The sequence below is a fragment of the Anser anser genome, assembly GCF_964211835.1.
Source record: "Anser anser genome assembly, chromosome: 33".
In the NCBI taxonomy this organism is placed as follows: Eukaryota; Metazoa; Chordata; class Aves; order Anseriformes; family Anatidae; genus Anser; species Anser anser.
Genome location: NC_139754.1, coordinates 547169 through 568510, shown reverse-complemented (window position 1 = coordinate 568510; position 21342 = coordinate 547169). Strand labels below are relative to the sequence as shown.

General features: G+C 36.4%; 1 pseudogene across 1 annotated transcript in view; it reads right to left on the bottom strand.

Annotated features, from left to right (window-relative positions):
* Positions 1-21342, bottom strand: part of LOC310888311 (adhesion G-protein coupled receptor V1-like) — a 96754-nt pseudogene that overhangs the window by 38526 nt on the left and 36886 nt on the right. Inside the window, exons 26-35 of the transcript in view lie at positions 14535-14567; positions 12659-12785; positions 12385-12570; positions 10355-10535; positions 9577-9740; positions 8816-8939; positions 8158-8424; positions 5545-5671; positions 3232-3449; positions 1265-2008 (exon numbers count right to left, since the gene is read on the bottom strand). The product of the transcript in view is annotated as an adhesion G-protein coupled receptor V1-like (transcript). The remainder of the gene's footprint in view (positions 1-1264; positions 2009-3231; positions 3450-5544; positions 5672-8157; positions 8425-8815; positions 8940-9576; positions 9741-10354; positions 10536-12384; positions 12571-12658; positions 12786-14534; positions 14568-21342) is intronic.

The following is a 21342-nucleotide window of genomic DNA, read 5'->3' as shown; positions in this document are numbered from 1 at the left end:
AAACTGTTCATTGTCCCTGGATGAGGAATCATATTGATCTTGAGATCCAAAATCAGGAGGTTCCTTGAGCCTCATCTCAATGTTACAGGTAAGTCCTCACAGGCCAAACAATTCCATCCTATGCTGTCCAAGTTTTTCATCCTATTAGTTCTAGCAGCACATTATCATCATCCCTCATTTTTATAAGTCTTAGAGACTTGAGGCTCCCTCTTTCCTCCTCAGATTTTCAGAGCAGAACTGCAACCCCTTTTAGCCCTTGTTTTGCTGAACAAATCCTACTTTGTTTCCCTCTGCTAGGGCAGCTGATCCATTCTGATGATACTCATGATTACTGCATTAACCCTTCTGGACATCCATTTCATCCACCACACTGTAATTCCATGCAAATTCCAAACTCTTTTTACAACAGCATTTATATTTCTCTGTCTCCAAACTATAGGATCACAGCTGCCTCATATTCATTCCTACTCTATCCTATTCTGTGCCATGCTATGCTCTTGTGCTAAAACACACACATCAGCTGTTTTCAGTTGCCTTTCAGAAAACGAAAGAAAACAAACAAACAAAAAAAGCTGTGCTCTTCAGTGTATTGTCATACATATGACACTGAGTGGCAGTTGTAGAGATGAGCAACCACAGGAACTGATAAAAGTCCCAGGGCACAAAGTGGAGGATGCTGAGAAAAACTGGGCTGCTATGCACACCACTGTGTATTACCCAACATTCAACGGAGAGAGATGACATACTTGCCTTACTATTGCATTATCCCCAGACACACGCCATCCCCACTAATAAAGAAAATTTACAGCACAGACATATCCTTCTAGCAATAAAAGCATAATTGCATTTCACATATATTTGTTCTAGAAACCGAGGGAGGGAAAAAAAAAAAAACCTCTCAGCCTCTCAGCTTAGCTACAGTACTGCAAGTGTGATGGAAATTACTAATTGCAGAAGTACTATTCTTTTTACAAATGGAAAATTTGATTTCTTAAACTTCAACCTGGAATTTTAAAAGCAGAAATAAAATAGTACACCATACAATTAATAGTCCTCTACTCTCACTCAACATCGCAGCAGTTTGAATTTTTTAGAACATTCACACAATTTCCATAGGCTTTCTGAAAATCCTCAAAGAATTCTTATCCATTCCTTTCAATTAACTTAACAGATATAATCATTTCAGTGTATTTCTTCCACCTTTGAAGTGGCTAGACTATGCATTTCAGAGCTTTATATATGGAGAAAAATAGCAAAGGCTCACCATCAAGAATTGCTTCTCCTTTTAGACTCTTCATTCCTCCCAGAACTAGAATTCCATCAACGTAAAATTCAATTATACTTTCATCCAGAGTAATCAGAACGTGAAGCCAAGTATTCTCATCCAGGTATTTCATGACTGATGTTTTAGCCATGTATGTCATATTGGACCCTAATGCTGTATAATGAAGCACTACAGAAACATGAGAATCATTTGTCTGAATTTTCACACCATAATATAAAGTCCCATTATCGTTATCCTTTTCAACTATATAGCCATCTGTACTGACATTAGGAGTTAACCAAGCTGAAAATGTAAAATTGGTTACTGCATTATTTCCATTGTATGGGTATTCAGGACCGATAATGCCAAATGCATCCTCTTTTCCACTGAAATACAGAGCGTCTGTTCCACTGTGATGGCGCCTCATGTGGGGCTGTGATTGTACTGAGCTTGGGAATGATCCAAGCAACAAGAAATCTACCATTGATGGCAGTCCAGCTTGGAAGGTACTAGACAGTATTTCCCAACCTAGTCGGACAACACCAAAGGTGCCTTGCTGTCTCCAGATGGTGAAGTCCGTAATATAGGAAAGGTCATCTTCAGAAAGAGTATCTTCCACTATCTCTCTGTCCTGGCTCTCTGGATCTATAACAAACACTCCAAAAGGGTCATCATTGAAAGGGATCATGACAGTTACAGTAGGACTGGTTTCAGATAACTGACCACCAGGACCAGGAGACCCACCTGCGTAATAGAAGTTAGAGTAAAAGTTAATGATTAAACAACACACTCAGAAAAAAGTTTCAAAGTACTTTTTTTTTTTTTTAATAAAACAAGTTTCTAAAAAAACCTCAAACCCTCCTTTAAGATCCTCTGGACTTATAGCAAATGATCTAACTTGAAAATTACATAGGTTAATTGTATTATTCTTAAAACACTGTGCTGATGTAATTTCAGTAGAAAACAAACCCACATGCTATTTTTCAGCTGTAAAACACACAGATGTCTTTCAGGTGAAACATGACAAGGTCCATCTTTTCTTAATTAGCCAATAAGGTAGGTTACCTTTGATTCGTTTGATAAGCATGGGGGCCAAATTCAATTCTTGTATTGCTCAAAGACTTACAGGAATAGAGAATGGCAAAATCTTGCCTGTTGCCTCTGATACAGAAGTACATACACCTTGCAGAAACAGTAACCAGTTGTGTGTTAAAACTGCTGCCCAGTCCTGGTGTTAGTCATCTATCTTTGCACAGTAAGAATTCATGATATGAAGATCATGTTGTGAATGGAGAATCTCCGTGTTCAAAGTGTACAGTGATCTACCTGTTATAAGCAGGAAATCTTTTGTACATCCGTATGGACTTCACTTACAGGAAAGGCCAACACACATTTTCACTTGTATCAGAGCACAGAAGACCATGAATAGTACTAAAGTGGAATTAATCCAGATTAGGAAATGTGTCCAGTAGCAATTTAAAGTTGTAATTTAAGTCATGTGAAGTGGTAACTACAAGTATTTTACCTCCTCTAGGGAAACAAACAAACAAAAAAGCAACCTCTATTATGGTAGACACACATAACCTTTAATACCTTTGTTATTTCTTTGTTAGTATCTTTGTTTTATATTTTGTGCATGGAGATCTATGTATCTGAAATTCAGAACTCTTGGTTTTTGAAATGAAACTTCTGAACTTTAAGAAGTTTAATTTCAAAAACCAAGAGGCATCCCTTTTAAAGTTCAGATCACCAAAATGTGTTTAACAGTAATTCGGGAACTGAGTAACTCTCTATATATGGAAATCAAGATTAAATGAAAAATAAGACCTAAAACCTTACCAGAAAAGCATAGGATATCAAGACATGATTCAAAGCAATGCTCTTTCTAGTGTTGGTTTCTTTTTGATGGATTAAACATAACTCTTTTCTACCAGATATGAAGGAAATGGTGATATGGAAGACAATACCTGAAGCATTCACCAACTTTAGAATGTAAAATTCATTGAATTCAGGAATTCTATCTGAAATGGCACGTAGTGTTATTGACTTCGACCTTTCACCATCCATGAAGCACACAGTCCCATAAGTTTCATAGAATTCTTCTCCTGGCTTCAGTGCAGAGTTATTATCAAACAACTGCCAGGTCAAAGAAACATTGCCGAAGTGTCCTCTGTGTCTCAAAATCCTGTTCAGTGATACAGAAAGAATGAGAGTCCTGGCAGGCATGCATCAGCGTTGAGTAGAAAAGGAAAATGTGGAGACTCCTTTTACTGTAATCTTCCTTACAGTAAGAAGTAATATACTATGTAATATAAAGTAAAATGCTAATATACTACAACTGTTCCATGAAGCCTTCCTTTTAAAGGCAGCCACTTTTGCAGTACAATTCTACTCCCGGAATACGTACTTTAGAAAACAGAAGTAGCATACGCAGGTCCATGCAGAATACTACTGTGAAGCTACACATCACTGTGTCTTGTAATTCCAATTTATAATAATAAATATGAATGCATAATAGTTCAGAAAGTTAACATTAAAAATTAATATACTTGGACACTCTTAGACAGGAAAGAGAATCATCTACATTTAACCACAAACGTTTCTCCTTTCAGTCATCAAGTCTACTTAAACTTTTTCTTACACTTGTATTAAATTAGAATTACATTCTACGGCTTTCAGAAATCTACTGTTATTTGTGATTAAGAACGTAGTAAATGAAAAGATTTTTTTTTTTTTGGTAACTATCTGCTAACACAATTACACTAATTTCAAAAAGGCACTACAAATAAAAAGTGACCCATACAGTGCCTTTATTAAGAGTGCGCTTACATACAGGAAGTTTGCTTCTGTCGGTTTGCACGGTGACATAAAATGCCTTATAAATAGATTATATCAGGTTGAAGAATTAGTTCAGCTAAACTAGTCCAGCCACAGCAACACATTTATGTTGTTTCTGCTTCCAAAGGTTTTTCTTCTGTGGCGTTAACCAGGGTGCTCTATCCCAGCTGTGTAGCGCTGCTGCACTAACTCCAATTACCTCATTAAAACCTCTGTGTTTTCGGTGGTTTGGTTACATGCTACTTTGACCACTTTTTTATATGCTACACAACTGTCAAAGTAGTGACAGTATGGAAGAGACAGATCCCTAGTAAATATATTTTATCAATGATGACTGAGCAGGTTCCTCAGATGTTGGAGATCTTGGTATCCTATAATTCCATAAAGCACCTGTATATAAGCATGTTTACATCAAAACAATATTCTTAACACCACCAAATCCACAAAAATTATCCTGCAGATTAGACTATAAAGGACAAAAAAACAACAAAGCCCAAAACAGTGAACAGCACAACAACAAACACACAATGAACTTAATATCCTCTTTTCTTGAGACTATTCATATTTCAGATGTATTGACACAAGCATAAAGAACCAATTCACAGCCATAAGCATCTGCTTCAAGGCTTTAAAACAAACAGACAAAAAAAAAAGGATGATTTTTTAAATGCAAGAAGAACCTCTTCCCTAACTATTTGCACTATCGCATTTATTGTGACCTAACTTCTCTTTACAGCCTGTCTCAAGATTTCTTAACGAAAAATCATTTTTTCATCCAATTAAAACCCCATAGTAAATTTATGAAATGAATGTAACAAGGCGAGATGCCAAGTGCATTCAATTTTTAACCCTGCTAATTCTTCAATATATCATGGTGGCACAAAGGAAAATACTTTCAAAGGTCAGACTAATGAAGAGTGTCACATCCGGACTTTAAGTATAGATTTCAATCTGTAATTAACAGATAAAAGAAAAAAAAAATACAAAAACAGAAAGAAAGAATACAGTAGTTTGCAGTTGAAAATTTCAAAGATGGGTACAAAAAGCCACCTAGTGCCACACAGTTTTATTTAGCTATTTGTTGAGTGGTTTTTTTTCTTTTTCTGTCAGCCTAGGTTATATTGTGCTCAATCATTCAGATTTTTCTGTATCTACAGGTTCCTGAGATTATAACAGAACATCAATGCTGAAGTCTTATTTAGTTACATTTCAACATGAGCTTCTGTGCACTTTTTAATATTTACTGTGTACTCCATAGTATTACAGGTGATGTCTTCAACACATTACAAATCATTTAATCCAAAATTTTGTAAAACTGTTTTTCTATAGTGCACTTCTATCAATGCACACTTGTGCATTTGATTTAATCAAAGTGCTATTTATAAAGTACCACATACACCAGTTCCAAAAGAGTGCAAAGATATTCTTTAAACGTTACTTACCAAAAAATGTTACTTTTGCCTTCTTCAACTGGCTTCTCTAAAGGTTCCAAAGAGAAAATTCCATTAGGATCATCATTTGCTTCAATAATAACTGTTGCCATTCCAGCCTTAAAGATAACTGTATCTCCTAAAAAAGAGGACAATTATTATTATTAAAATTGGAATCAGAAATGTAGGTAACTCTAAATCCAATTATGTTTTCTACTCACTACAATTGCTTTTATACAAAGAAAAGGACAATTATAAAAGTCAGTGAAAAACAGAATTTGAGGTATTCAGCAGCAGGCAAATCAGAGTAAAAGTATTTAAGTAGTGTACCATCCAGAGAGCAAGACGTAAGATTTTCAGGAAAAATGACATGAACTGAGAAGATGTGATTCTTACTACACAGTATCCTTGCATGTAGTTGTTATGTGAGGTAACATTTTCTGTTTGATCATCTGGACAAGTCAAAAGAATAAGATATTCAGAGGTACAGAATAAAAGAGTAAGGTATTCAGAGAGCCCCGACCTTCTTTAGACCTAGAAGAAAAGTATTGCATTTAAACTAAATACAAGCTATGAGCAATGTCTAAGAGTTTATTCACTCCCATATCAAAGAATATCTAAAAGGAAGAAACATAAGATTCTTATTATGTAGATGGGAAGCTAGCAGGATTTCAGTGTGCATATTAGTACAGGTAAATATTAAGGGATGTTAATTCTAACTCCATTGCATTGTCCATAGATGAACATAATGTGTCCACACCCACCCCATTTTTTGTCTTCTTTGAAAGTGTCCGACTAAATTTTGTTCCACGTTAAACAATGTGCTTATTCCTCTAACTTCATATACCTCTATTTGTATTTTCTCTCAGGAACAACAGTCCCCAAAAAAATTTCAGAACAGTCAAGGCCACTGTATGTAACCAATCATAGAAAGAAAACCAACTTTTGCTTTCAGGAATATGTATAGAAATATTCTTTATTCTTAGTGATTCTAGAATGGCTGTAAAACTATATGATGCTCATTTTAGAGGAAAAAGGAGGCTATGGATACCCATTCCCCATGTGCTAGGAGAAAAGCCATGATATGTTCCCAATGGGGTAGTATTGGGAGCTACCAGTAGATCCTGAAGAAAGTTATTAAAGTAGAAAGAGACAACAAAAGAGAAAACTTATGAAGGAAGAAGAATGGTTTTGTCTAATCCTTTCCCTAGTCTGATATTTTATAAGAGACCTGGGTACTACAGTGAATACCAGCCGACCTTGGGAAATAGCTTAGCTGCCTTATACTCAAATTACTGCTTTCCCTGTCAACCTCTGGCTGCCTGCTACCAATGTTCAGGGAAGGATTCAACTCAAGATCAATGCTGCCTTGTGAGAAACTCACAGGCCAGCCGCAGGGTGTCCACTGTAGCATGACCTCAATCACTTCAGTCTTATCGACTGCTAAAGACTAAGACCATCAGAGACTGTAATGAGAACTAAGATGCTTAGCGTGCTTACAGATGAAGAAATCTAATTTTAGGTTTCCTAATCTTGAATTGAATACCTGGTAGGTATTTTACTTTGAGAACGTGTCACACAATCTGAAGGTATAGTCTGATGGTTAATTGCCATCATCTTTCTTTGCTTTATTAAATTACAGCCCCTCAGGTTTCAATGGCTGATTCAATACAGCTTTGCTTTGCATTGCAAAGATTTGCAGCAGATTCAGAGCCTGTTATTACCTCTCAACTAGAGAACAGTAAAAAATGAAGGGCAGTAAATTAAAATTTGATAACACAATTGCAAATGACTCTCCCACAACACCATGAGTTTTGTTGGAGCTAGGTGTGGGGAGGGTCTTTATTAAATACTTAGGGCTCTGGAAAAATTATGAATTTCTTATACTTCACTTTTATTTTCTCATGTATATTACATAACAGTGATAATTTATTCTAAAAGATATGTATTTCAAAAACGTGAGGAATGGGCTGAATAATTTTGGTCATTCCTTTTTAAGTGTAAACTTTGAAAAATAAATAAATAAACAAAAATACGTTATTTCTAAGGTAATAAATCCTTTCTTTAGAGGTGGTCCCCTGGGTAAATTGTGACATATATTTTTCTGCAAATTAAGCCTTTTAAAACTATAGTCTCAGAGTGAAAAAAATGTATGCATACTTTTCGCTACTAATAAAATAGAGCAATTACATACCCTTCCTCCAAAATATGGCAGTTCTGTTTGTTTTTACAAAAATCATGTAGTTTTGTAATACACTCTGGAGCATGAAAAAAATAACTAAAAGAATACCTCTTTTCCTAAGACTGTTGGGTACTAAATTTTGTTTTTTTTTTTTTTGCTTTGTGTTTTTGTATTGAAGTCCATCTAATTTGGAGCATTTATATTTGAAAAGGGACTTTCACTCCAGTTGTTTTTGCAGGCAAAGTATCAACTCTATCATTTGATTTTTGTTTCCAATAAAATAATTAAGGATGAAAATTCAAACACAGTATGCATTTATTGTATAAAAATCTTGAAGCAAACATTATTCGTATAATTCTTGGCATTTAAATATTGCTTTATGATAAGACCAAGATACTAAGAAATTGCCAGCAAAAAAAAAAAAAAAAAAAAGGAAGACTTACCTGTAGAATTGAAAAGGATAATATAAAATGTTTCATCAGTTTCAGGGGTATCATCATCGTTGATATACACAGATAAATTCTGCTCCCTTTCTCCAACATCAAACAAAATGACACTGTTCTTTCCACTGGGAACAAAGTCTCCCTCTTCAGCTGTTGCATCTCCATTAACAGTAATATACTGGACAACAACAGCGACATCAGCAGATCCATTCCTTAGGACTGTAAAGTTTGCAACACTTCCTTCTTGAACACTCACTGTCACAGGTTCTGAAAATACAAAAGCAACAAATCTGTCTGAGTTCAAGCCTGAGTTGCTTGCATTTGCTCTGTTTTCTTAATTCTCTCTAGTAGGATCTTCCTCTTCAATGAAACAGTAAGATGTATGTGATAAAGGTAGGAAATAATTCAGGTACGAGAGAATATTTTGTACCTTGCCTCCTAACTGATCTCAACATCAACAAAGAGAAAAATGACACACACAAAAAAATGGGAAGGTTCTGAAGGAAACAAATATAAATTAAATACAAAAAAAAAAAAAAGTTTGGGGAGCTTTTCCACTTGCTCTTTTGGGATTACGATTTCGCAATGATCTGGTTTGTGAAAAAAGTCCGTTTTAGGTAGTGTATGTATTCCACATTTATAAACAATAATATCTAACCTGCAAAATAAATGGGATCATCATTCTTTGTTATTTGTAAAATTGCAGTGGTTACATTGCCCAGCCTGGCTCCACCGGTAGCATTGAATAAACTGATGGTGAATACTTCCTCCTCTTCAGGCACCTGAAAGTATTAAGACATTAATTTCTAGCATACAAAACACTGAAGAATTTAAAATGAAAAGTTAGGGGGATTAATAAGCCAGAGATTTCTGAGTGTTGTTTTTATTTGTCAGTCCTTATGTGTCTCAAGAGGGATGATAATTCATACAGTTATACAGAAATTATCATCCATCTACAGTTTTTGTAAGTAAGTCCCTTCCTCTTTATCTTGCACAGATGACCCAAAAGTTACCTTCCAGTTTTATGTTTCTGATACATGTAGTTTTTTTTACAGCTTTATTTATTTATCATTAGGTGTAATCTTTCTTATATTACTTCAAATTTATCAGCATATAGGATTAGGATTGAAATTAGGATTCCAGTTATCAAGATACGAGTTTCAGTCAAACTTTCCTATAACTTTACCACAGTACAATTACTCTCAGCTTCTACCTTTTTTGTTTAGAGGTATGCACAGCTTCTGAAATTTCTCTATGATTTGCAGACATTATCTCAGTTCTACCCAAGTATTTTGATATTTCCTACAAGTTATTAGGCTCTTGAGAAACACACATTCCTTTTTTCTCCTTATACTCTAATGTTTTAGTACTTACTCTTTGTCCCATATTCTCACCCCAAAACACTGTAAAAGTGTTTACCTCATCTGGCAGTGAGTAAATGGTGATATTTTTTGAAAACTCCAGATTATCAAATAAAATAGTCCCTTGCTCTGGATAGACGTCATTGGTACATGCTGGATCAACAACCCAAGACACACTAACATTTCCATAGTTTCCTTGATTTCTTACAACTCTGTAAACAGCTAAAAAACATAAACAGAGTCAGTGTGCATATTCAGAGCAACAGAAATCAAAAAGGAACATCTGAAACATCTGAAACTGAGAAAAAGGAAATACAATAATAACCAATTTCACTTCTTATGAAACCAGTAACATGTTGGAGTGCTACAGAAAAGGACACACAAAGACAGATTACTAAAGCAGTGCAAACTGCTTTAATTTCACATGTTAATTCTTGCCTGTAAAAGTAATTGATAACTGAATAGATCAATTAAAATCACCCATAGGAAGATTTAACTCTATGTTTCTCTTATATAACACCCCATTCTTCATTCTCCACAAACAGAGCTACTGCCTCCACGTTGCACTTTGCACATACATCAGTACTCCATCCCTCCTGTCTGGAAAATTCTCTAGCAATCCTTTTTACTCAGTTAATCCCTCTGTTTTTCCACACCCATACTTCTCCACTTCACTCTCCGCTGCTCATCTTGCTTGGCATTGTACCAATCTGTAAAGTCCTGAGTGGAGATTTTAGTAAGAAGTCTCCTAGACTTCTGTTATCCTAGAACAGGGAAAATAAGACTTGCAGAAGCAGACAGCAGATAAAGAAGTAACTCTAATAAAAAGGAATTACCGGTATGGATGACTTCTCCTTTGCTTTCACTTATTGTTACTGTTAGTTCGTAAGGTAGAAACTGAATGATACCATGCGGATCATCATTCTTCAAAATGGTTATATTGACCATTGTGGCATTCCCCAACTTGCCTGGCATTTCACTGTAGCCACTAAGTACCACAGAATATAGCTCATCCAGCTAGAAGAGGGAAACTCAGTCAGAACAAAAATACATATTCAACATCCACATCAAAAACAAAATGGTCTATAGTCCACAGTCCCCCATCAGGCAGAAAGGGATACAAACTTAAAATGAAATCACACACATTCTACATGCAATAAACGTTTGTATAATGCTATCAAATAAAGGAAATTGTTAGAACTTTCTATCTCTAAAAGCATCAGTTTCTCCAAAAGTCTATTATTATTATAAGCAAGGACTTATTTTGTGTACTTAATTTAGAATCGCATAATTTCACAAGTAATGTTTGTAACACACTCTGAAATGTAAATTTTCTTTCCTCCAAGACTTCTTAAGATTCCTGGCTTTGTAACAGGTAAAGCAAAGATTTTTAAACCATGGACAGCATGCTAATTTAGAAAGAATTGATCAACTGGCTTTATTAATCTAATGGGACATGGTACTTTCAAAAAAGTATCAGAGAACATTAGAAAAAAATATTGCATTTATCTATCTAGAAAACAGCATTACTCTACACTGGGGAGAACTCAGTGAAACTGGCTGGTGGTTAGCAGTAAAGAAACACACATGAACTGGTTCTTCACATACAATTCAATTAAACAATGGTGTTCAGTACTACAGAATGTCATGGATGCTAAAACCTTACCTGCGTTCAAAGCGTAACTGCTTCAATTAACAGAAAGAAAATCTGAAGGCACCCAAAGATACCATCCATTACTCCAGACATCCTTGGACTGCCCACCATTGGAGGCTGGGATGGCATTCTGGAGGAAAGTGATTATATATGTCCTGCTCATGTATGTGGCTTTTGGCCACTCTTGGAGATAGAAGAGTATAAAAGGACCTCCTTATTTTTTAGTCCTGACACTACAATTCGTATGTTTTTGCCTGAGCATTTCAGCAGGATGACTTACCTAGTCTAATAATACTGCTGTAAGCAGGGAAATACTTTTATCTCAGCCTGCTGATGAACTAGTAAAAACTGGGAATGGAACTATTAAATAACCCGCTGTTTTAGTGCCTAAGTTTTACTAGATTAACTTATGTTCCTGGCTTCTGTAGTGGAGTTCAGACTTCTTATGTCTCCTTTCTTTGGAGTATGTAGGGAAAAGAAACCTGAATTTCTACAGCAGCCTATGCAATTGAAGTTGGAGTTGCTGTGATCCCCTGATTTCCTCATCATATGGTCCTCCATCCCTCCTTCAATCCATGACTGATGACCACCTGGCCCTACAAAAAGATTATTAACCTTCCTAAAACCTTTATGTTTTGTAAAGCTGGCTTTCTGACATCTTACTCCTAGATCAGCTCATTAGCAGGATCAGACAAACACAACTAACTGCTTATGCAAAATACAGCATAGGAATGTGCATGTAAAGGCAGCAAAAAATGCTGAATCACAGCAGCTAAAATTTATGTTAACATAAATGTGGTAAAATCAAACCCTTGCAAACTTCCTGATGGAATCCAGGATGGCTGATGCACAGGAAAGGGAACAAGCTACAGAAAAGCAGAAAGCAAAGAGAAAAGCAACAGACACATGCCTCAAATTGTGCAGATTTCTGGGATTACAAAACAATAGAGATATCAGAGAAATGAATATTCAGGCAAGACTGACAAGACCTGATTTGTATTGATATAAAGTGCTTTCATATGGTGCTTGACTATCTTATAGGCCTTTCAGTCACTCCTCCTCTATCTATTTCTCACACTTAAGAAAAAGAAAGCCTTCAAATGTTACAGAAAAATTGCTGGTATTTACAGGTGAAACCATCTATATTTTAGTAAGTGACAAACAAATATGTATGTGAATGCAATTTAAAGAGAGAAAAATATTAATTCTTACCTCTGGAATCCCATCCATCCTTGTCAGTAGAGTAATTATGATCTCTCTTTCACCAGGCTTAAACTCCAGAATTCCTGTGCTTCCATAAAACTCATTATTATCTCTTGGTTCTACAGTGTAGCGCAGAAACTGTCTGATGAGGCTTCCTCTAGTGCGAACAATCTGCAGCTCAACAGACTCCCCTTCCTGCAAAAAAATAAAATTAATCTTTTTCTAGCACTCTGTTAGAACTAAGTCGTCTGTAATGTTTAAGTGACGTTACTCGGATAGCTACCTTGATGCTGTAGGGACCTCTGGAAGAGGAAGAAAATTCGAACACTCCTCCAGGATCATCGTTTTCCAAAATTGTAATTTCACAAGTAGTAAACCCGTATTTCAGTATCTGATTTTCCACACTGACCCTGAGAAAGGAAGGTAAGAGGTTTTTTTCAAGTTGCAACTCTGTTTAGCAAATCCATACAGAGGAGATCAGGATATTGACAAATTTTATGAATAAATTATGAAAGCCAACAGTTACCTACAAGGATTAAAACAAGTTAAGAATGATACAACATCAGAATGTTTTATCCATTCGTAAAAAATAAATAAATAAATAAATAAAATAAATAATTGCCTCTGAAGTAACTTTTTGTTTGTTTGTTTCTGATTAGCTTTTTATAGCTAGTAACTCTGTTGTTTGTTTGTCTGTTTTTGATAACACATGCACACAACACACAGGAAAAGAAACAGAATAGTGCCAGGAAAAAAAAAAAAAAAAAGTTAGTTAAATTCAGAACTACTTTGTACTTGGATCAAGGTATAAAGGAAATTCCAAAATCACCTATGCTGAGATTACACTGAAAAGCATAAATTTCCATTATTGCTTTGTTTGTCAAAGTTTACTACTGACATAAAGAGGCAGAAATTTGACCCTCGATACCATGGATTTCATCCTCAGCTCTGTGTTAGCCTGCCTTCTGTAGATGTGGAGACTACCTGTAGGATCCCTGTCTGACTCTACAAAATGTTGGACCTGCTCTCAGTAGCTCAGACTCATTCCCCTTTCTCATTACTCCTTTAAAGCACATGCTGAATGGTGCAAGAATGAAGTACGTTGACCAAATACGCATACTTCAGATTCCTCTCAGTAAAGGATTTCTCTCTCTGGGCTTCTCCTACACCATCTTGATCGTACTCTGTGACAGGAATGGGCAGTATCTGATAACAGTAATGAACCTTGCATATTACTTGCTTGCCTTTCCTCAGAAGCAGTAATTTTCATCATTTTAAATTTCTTATATTAAAAATTCCAGAGAAGCACTATTGCAGGATGCATCAAGAATACACCTTCAGATTGATGGTCTGCATATGATTTATTACATGTAGTTTTAGGTACTTAGATTCCTTTGCATCTTTCACGTTTCCTGTCAGTATTGTATTTTTCAATGAAATCGTGGTCCTGCATACTGTACATATTTTTGTGCTTTCACTGTGCTACAACCTAGACTTTATCAAACACTATTTCATGAAGAAATGTGATCTATTATATCCAGTTTTTGAAATCAGGCCCAGAACTGTGTCCAGAAGCACGTTTTAAGTAACTGGAACCTACACACACAAAAACAACTTAGCATTGTTGTAGCACAGTCTACAGGACAGGGTACAGGATGCAAAATAGGTAATACCTATTTAATAGAGTAACGTGCTCATGTTTGTTACATGTTTAAAAAAAAAAAAAGTCGGTAGAAAAAATAACCTGTGTTATATAAATTATATGCATGTTAGTCTAAATCAAGATAACTTTCCTTGTCTTTGACTAGAGAAAATTACTCTGTAACTCTAATCAGTTCAGCCATTTAGTTGGGGCAAACTGTATTTGTAGCAGTTTAAAACAATTAATTCATTATTCCATGAAACACTCAAATATCAAACACTGAGCCATGCATTCATAACTTTCATCATTCACAGATCCTACATAAAGAAATGCCTTCAAGCAAGAACCCCATGCCATCAAACGAAACACCAAAGGGGAAGCATGCGTTGTCTGAAGAGATGCAGAGACGTGATTCTTGGGGGGGAAAGAAATGATAAAGACAGTTTCTGTCCAAACCAACCACTTCTAAAACAAAGCATTGATTCACTGAGGACAGAAAACAGTTCACCGCACTTACCCAAAGAACACGACAAACCTTTCTGTCTCTACCCTGTCAACACAGAGGAAAAAAAAAAAAAAAAAAGAGGATGTAGAAAGTAATGAAAGTGCCACTTACTAAAATTTCAATACTACCCATCTTATAAAAGAACAAAAAACTAACAAAAGGGACAAAAAAAAAAAAAAGAAAAAGAAAAAAAAGAAGGCTTTCTTTTTACTTTCCAAAAGTTTATAATGTTCTTTTTATGGGAACCCTGCTTGCTTGGCATTTTCCTGTTGACAAAGGCCAGCAAGTGGGCAGTTCCCACTTAGGAGGAGTGACCCCATGACCAATTCAGCATGTCAAGAGCCACTCAAGGTGTTCCCTACCAAGCCCTCCTCAAAGAGCTTGATTACTGACTGCGTGATCACAACTGCAGCAGCCATCCACGATTATAACCCTTTATTAGGGAAATACATCTACGTGCCTCTGTGATATGGTGTTTCATCAGTCTGACAAAGTAATGATAAAAACAGATAAGCACAGAAAGAGTACTGATGGGTACACAAGGAAAAGTAATTAGGCACAAAATCACAGCAAACCTCATTTACAACAATTTTTTAGTTAATCAGATTACCAAAGTAGTATATATACATGTATAACATAAATACAAATATAAGAAAGAGAAGCAGAAGGAGAAAAAGGGGAAAAAGAGGGGACAAGGAAATAAAGGGACAAAAAAAAAAAAAGAAAAAGGGGAAAGGAAAAGGTATTTGCTAATCAAAAGGTTAAAAAATTAAATCAAGTTTCAACCAAGCATTTATAACAAAACTGCCACATGAAGTCAGTCAAAAGGGCAGCATTATTCTGCAATAGTAATCATGTATTTTGGCTTTCTTAATCAAAAATACATTAAATACAAAAACTGTATCGTCTATCAAAGCACCAAAAACAGATTAAAACAGTGTTTGTAAGGTGATAATTGGGCTCCACTAATCTCAAAAATAATTTAAATTTGGAATTCAATACAGACAAGAGTTCACTCTAAATTCTGAGAAGTAAATACATTCACAGACGTTCTTTCGAATAGGAAGTCTGAATTAATTGAAATTTGTTATTGATATTCACTGAAGCTAGGTATATATTGAGACATTCTCCCTTCCCTCAGAAACATGCAAAAGCATTCAAAAAACAGCAAAATATTAACACAATGAAAAGATCAAGGAGAAGATTCCAGAGTTGGTAATGCTAAAATTTAATTATATCGCTAAGCTGTTAGTAAAATAATTTACAACAGAAAATAAAAATGAATCACTATATCAAGTGAGCTTTTGATATGTATTAAACCTAGACAGCTTTCAGGTCAGGAAGCAACCAGTAAAATTCAGTCCATCAACTGGTAAAAAAGAACATTGTTCAGGTGGTTTCTCCATACAAACCCCATCTTGAACACCTGGATCCTTTTATTTATTTACTTATTTGTTTGTTTGTTTGTTTATTTATTTATTATCTGGTCATTTTTTTTCTCTGGCTGATATCATGAGTGGTCAGACCGCTATCACTGCCCTGGCACAGTAATGTTAGTTACTTCTCCAAAAAGTCATAAAACATCCTATGCAGAAACTTAATAGAAGCAGCTAGGTTTAGGTTTCCAGCTCCAAGATGCTGTTAAGCAAACAATGAATGAACGAAGCTGTGGCTGCCCCATCCCTGGAGGTATTCAAGACCAGGTTGGATGAGGCTGTGGCCAACCTGATCTAGTAGGTGCCATCCCTGCCCATGGCAGAGGGGTTGGAAGTGGATGATCTTTAAGGTCCCTTCCAACCTGAGCCATTCTGTGATTCGAAGAATGGTGCACTCAGTAGTATTCTTTATATCTATACTCTAAGGCATATACATGTAACTTTTCATAACATAGAATGCATATCCCTAACAAGAAATTTTTAAAAAATAGTATTGAAAAAAAAAAGAAGAATTAAGAGAACAAAGATAAATTAGGAAAGTACATTTTAAATTTAAATCCAAAATGTTTGTTGTAAAGTATTCTCACAGGTTTACTTTTTTCTAGGAATAATAAAAAAAAAAAAAATCCCAATTCTATTGTTTTGAACAATTACATTGTAATGCAATTATCATACTCACATCCTGCAAACTTTTATCCTTTTAATCCAAATGCTTGCTTTTCGGTTCAGTGTACTCTTCATGTGCTAAACCTAAGTCCATACAGGGCTAAACCAGGCAAGGTGAAGCGTTCAGCAAATAGCTGCATAATACTTCCAGCAGCCAGCTCAGATCAACCCGGAGGAGCTACGGGGCTGGACACAGGGTCCGTGCCACCAGAGAGCTGCCAGGACACCAGCCCCATCCCCTGCCACGTGCACTTCCAACCTCGAAGAACAGAGGGGCGTTCATATACCACCCTTACACCACGGAGGAGATGCTCCCAGACTGCCTGACACTACACGGGTCCAGTTCAGTCCCGTTTCACTCCTCGTGGTATGTGAAACCAGCTCTTTAGGTGTTCCTCTGACAGCAGTATGGAAACAGGACAAAGAGGGCTATTCAGAAGCAGCAATAAAAGTTAAAACAGCTGCTTTGACATGGTGGCTTAACCGTGGCCAGCAGCTCCTCCAGCTAGTGAAAAGAACTCTTGACCAGGAATAAGGTGATACCAATCACTGGGAAAGCCACTTCCCTGTTTTTATCCTCAGCTTATTTTTTCCTGTAAAATGGCTATGTATGGACATGAAGTTTCATATCGTCACAGACAGTAAACCCTGGCAATGCTTATGATGCTGCCAAAAGAAATACAACCTCAAAGTGTGTAAAGCATTTCTTATACAACAAGACTAATGTGAAATGACTGATCATTAGGGAAATTCTTTCAGTAAAAAAAATCATAATTATTATGTAGCAAGAACTACAGATGAATTAGGACAACTGACAGGAGCTTCAAAATGTTTCTTACACTTTTTTAAACATGCAGTACAAGAAAATAGGAGAAATTAGAGTTTTGACTAAGTTTAAGGTACCATGAGAATTTCAATGTTAAGAACTAACTAGAACCACAAAATAATTAAATAAATAAATGAAAAATAGCTTTGAAGTTAATAACTTTTGACAAAATCTGGAATTTCTGCAGAACCTGAGTGTTCTGAAAGACACATGAGAAACTTAATTTCCACTGTGAATCTACATGGCTGTCATTATTAAACCACACTTCTCTAAAAGACTTTCTTTTCTATCAGGGTATCTCAAAAAGGGGGAAGTGAAATTGCTTGTGGAACATTACTCAATTTGCTTGCATTCAGTGTTCACCCCCTCTTCAATTTTTTCAGGATTATCTACTGATTTAATTAGAGGCAGGCTCTAGCTCTAAAGAACTGCATTAAAGTAGGATTTGCCACATTAGACTTTCCATAGTGCCTCTCATCAGAGGAAACACCTTCTCTCCAGGTTTAATCCATCATTTATTTGATTTTTGAGGCTATTTTAATTTTTCTGAGTCATAGCAGGAGAGATATGTTGTTATTTTGAGAAGTAATGAAAACAAGCAGTAGGTGTCCAGCGCACTCATTTCAACATTCTACTATTTTCAAATGACTTTTTCCCCGTTAAAACGCAGTCTGATCAAACCCTTGAGGCATCCCTGGAGGTTTTCAAGGCCAGGTTGGACTAGGCTGTGGGCCGACCTGATCTAATGGGTGGCATCCCTGCCCATGGCACTGGGGTTGGAAACTGATGATCTTTAAGGTCCCTTCCAACCCAAGCTATTCTGTGATTCTATGAAAATTTACATAAGTAAGATAGATATGGTTTTGAAACAGACACTAACCAAAGGGAATTACCAAGTAAGGAGAAAATCCTAGCTCCATTAAGCAGTATGGCAGTGAGTAACCCACAACACATAAACCCTTAAGCCCTGTCCATCAACACTACACAGTGATTTAAATGGCCCTCCTATGCTTTTCTAACTTTTTGACATGTAGCAACCTCTAAAACCCAAAAATGTTTAAAAACTGCCAGATATTTCACAGTGAAATAGTCAAGTCTGTATTTTACATTTGTAATTTTCAAAAAATTACTTCATAACTCATAGGTCTAATCATTTTCCACATAAACTGATGACAGAATGTCAGCCTATGGAAATCTGTATCCCATCACAGAAATCACTAGAACGATAAAAATCTTCAAATAACGTTGCTTCAGTTTATTATATATGGTAAATGAGATTTATGTCGTAACATATGCATATGGATCTGTTCTGGCATCCTAACTTCCATGAGTTAAGACTCAAAAAATGCTGGAGCATAAGGACTGCCTAAACAGTTGTCTGTTTGTTGATTATCACTTCCACAAAATAAAAGTGATTTATCCCCAGATCCCAAAGTCTCCAAGTTCTCAGTCTCACCACCACTCACTCATGAGCACAAACACAGGCCACGTCCCCAGCCCACATACCCTGCAGGTTCTGGCCCTCTGGTTGTGCCAGGTGCCAAACTGATAGCTGTCTGCACCTTAACTGGGGGGCTGATAACTGCCAGTGAGAGATTACGTTGTGTAGAAGGAAAAAACAGCAATCAGATTTAAAAAAAACTGATTTCTGTTTGTGCTTACCAGGTAAAATGAACAGCCCTAGTATGCATATATGCTCTCACAAAGCACACACACAATTTCCATGGCCTGTTCCACCTACATTCATCAAGAAGACCAAGGTCTTTCCTTTCTCACATAGATTTCACTACAGACATCTGGTTTTATTTATGCTTGGTCTCAATTCAGGCCTATTCAGATAGGGCAGGCATTCAACCTGAATCTGCTCCTAAAAAAAGAAAATATAAAGAAGCTTCAGCAGATACAAGACTCTCTTGCTCCTTCATTACTCATCATTACTCATCTGTGTTCTTTGGAATCATATTTTTCATGTTATACATTTTCCTCCAGTTTGTGGACAAAATTCAGAGCTAGTTTTAATATCTGTGGTCTAAGTATAGAGAGCATAAAGCAAGAAAGGATAACATTGTTTTTAATGGCTTGGAAAAAATATAGTTATGGATGCACTTAAAGCTTATTTAAAATTGAACTGCCTTGACAATACCACTAAGCCGTAAATAATACATCCTTGTTAGAACTAATTATTTTGATTATTTTACCCGTGCTATTAATAATTGCAATACATTGAATGCTTATGAACATATGTCTATGTCTGTAGTTTCATTAAAGTTCTTACACGCTTTCTTTTCTCGCTGACTTATGCTACAATTTACGGAACAGTACAAGCACATCTACAGCACAGTGCATCTTTGTTTTCATGCTCATTCACTACTGCTGTGAGGTGCTGGCTGCCAGCCTCGGAAACTGAAATCTTCTATTTGTCCACAAAATACCAACCAGGCTGAAAGCAATAGCACGGGCGTACACGTAACCCTGCCAGTATCCTTCAACCCTAATTTGAAGAGTCATGTCTAGTACTGAAAGGATGATCTCTGCAGTCATTTCATTCTTGGCTTCTGCTAATTAGTTGAAGTGAGGGATGCTACCAAGGTCTAGAGAAAAGTTCAGATTCTATCTCCTCCTTGCTTACTTCTTTTTCCAGGACAGACCACCTGTTCCTCGGTTCACTCTCTGACCCTGCCAAGTGTGGGAAAGCTGCTTACTGTTGGCACACTTTTCACCATCCACTTCATGATCAACAGAGCCTACGGCTTGCACCATACACAGCAAAAGCAGAACACTGGTTGTATTTGTTCAGCTGCCAGTTCAATCCCTGTTGCAGCCACCATTTTCAAGGTATAGCCTACAGTTGTAACTCAGGATAAATGGCAGAAAACTGTACTTTCACACACGTGAATCAAAAAAGTTACCCTTTCATGCTGCTTACTTCTATCTACTTACTTGTTTACCTCAATACCACTCTGCATTCTTGGCCACCTTACACTCAAAACTTGAACCATCATTTCTAATCCTAGTTTCCCCCTTTGTGCCAGAGACTCTAAAAAAATTCCTTGAGACAAACCAGTTTCTCCCACAGAAAGAAAGCGGAGAACTGCTTGCAATAGTCTCTGTTTTTATTCTGAAAAGGATTGCCTTTTTAATGTAATGAGTAGCCAAGGTAGAATAAAATAACTAGTTCTGAACTACATGCATTAACCAGCCACCTTTTAATCAAGCAAGCCAATCCCGCAAAGGAATAACATCTTCCCTGTGTGCCATAAAGATGTTCGAAAACCATGTTTTCTGAAATGGGATCTTCTAGTGACCAACAACAGCGTGAGGAGCTTCTTGCCTATTGTTTGCTAATGTGGAATCACTGTGGATATCTGTTGTGGATATCTAAGAGCTAGCCTACGCTTCCTGTACAGAATAAAAATACTTCTTCTGCATAAGGTAAGGACTATGTAAGTAGTAGATGTTCAGTGTGGAAGCTGGTGCTGGCAGACCACTGTAGTATGTTTTCAGTAAAAGTGGAAAATGTACCTTAGACAAATAGGAGGTAATACAAGAGCACGTGTGGTGGTATTTCTGTATTTACTTATGTAACTGAGCTGTGGGAAGCAGGACAGACGATATAGCCAAGACACTCTTGTTAGTAACTCAAAGAGGGAAAAGACTCCTGATTATAAACTAATTTAAGTTTTCTGAACAGTGTTCACATGCAGATAATAGTATCACCTGAGGGCCCTTACAGCCTGTTATCCTAAAATCCTCCACTAGATGAGAAGGGAGACCAGAACACTGTGCTTCAGAAACCCCACTGCATTCTCATTAGCAGAAGACTGCAATAATAGTCACACTGGGATATTCTGGGGGCTATGAGCTGACAGAAGTATCTAATTATCAAGGAATA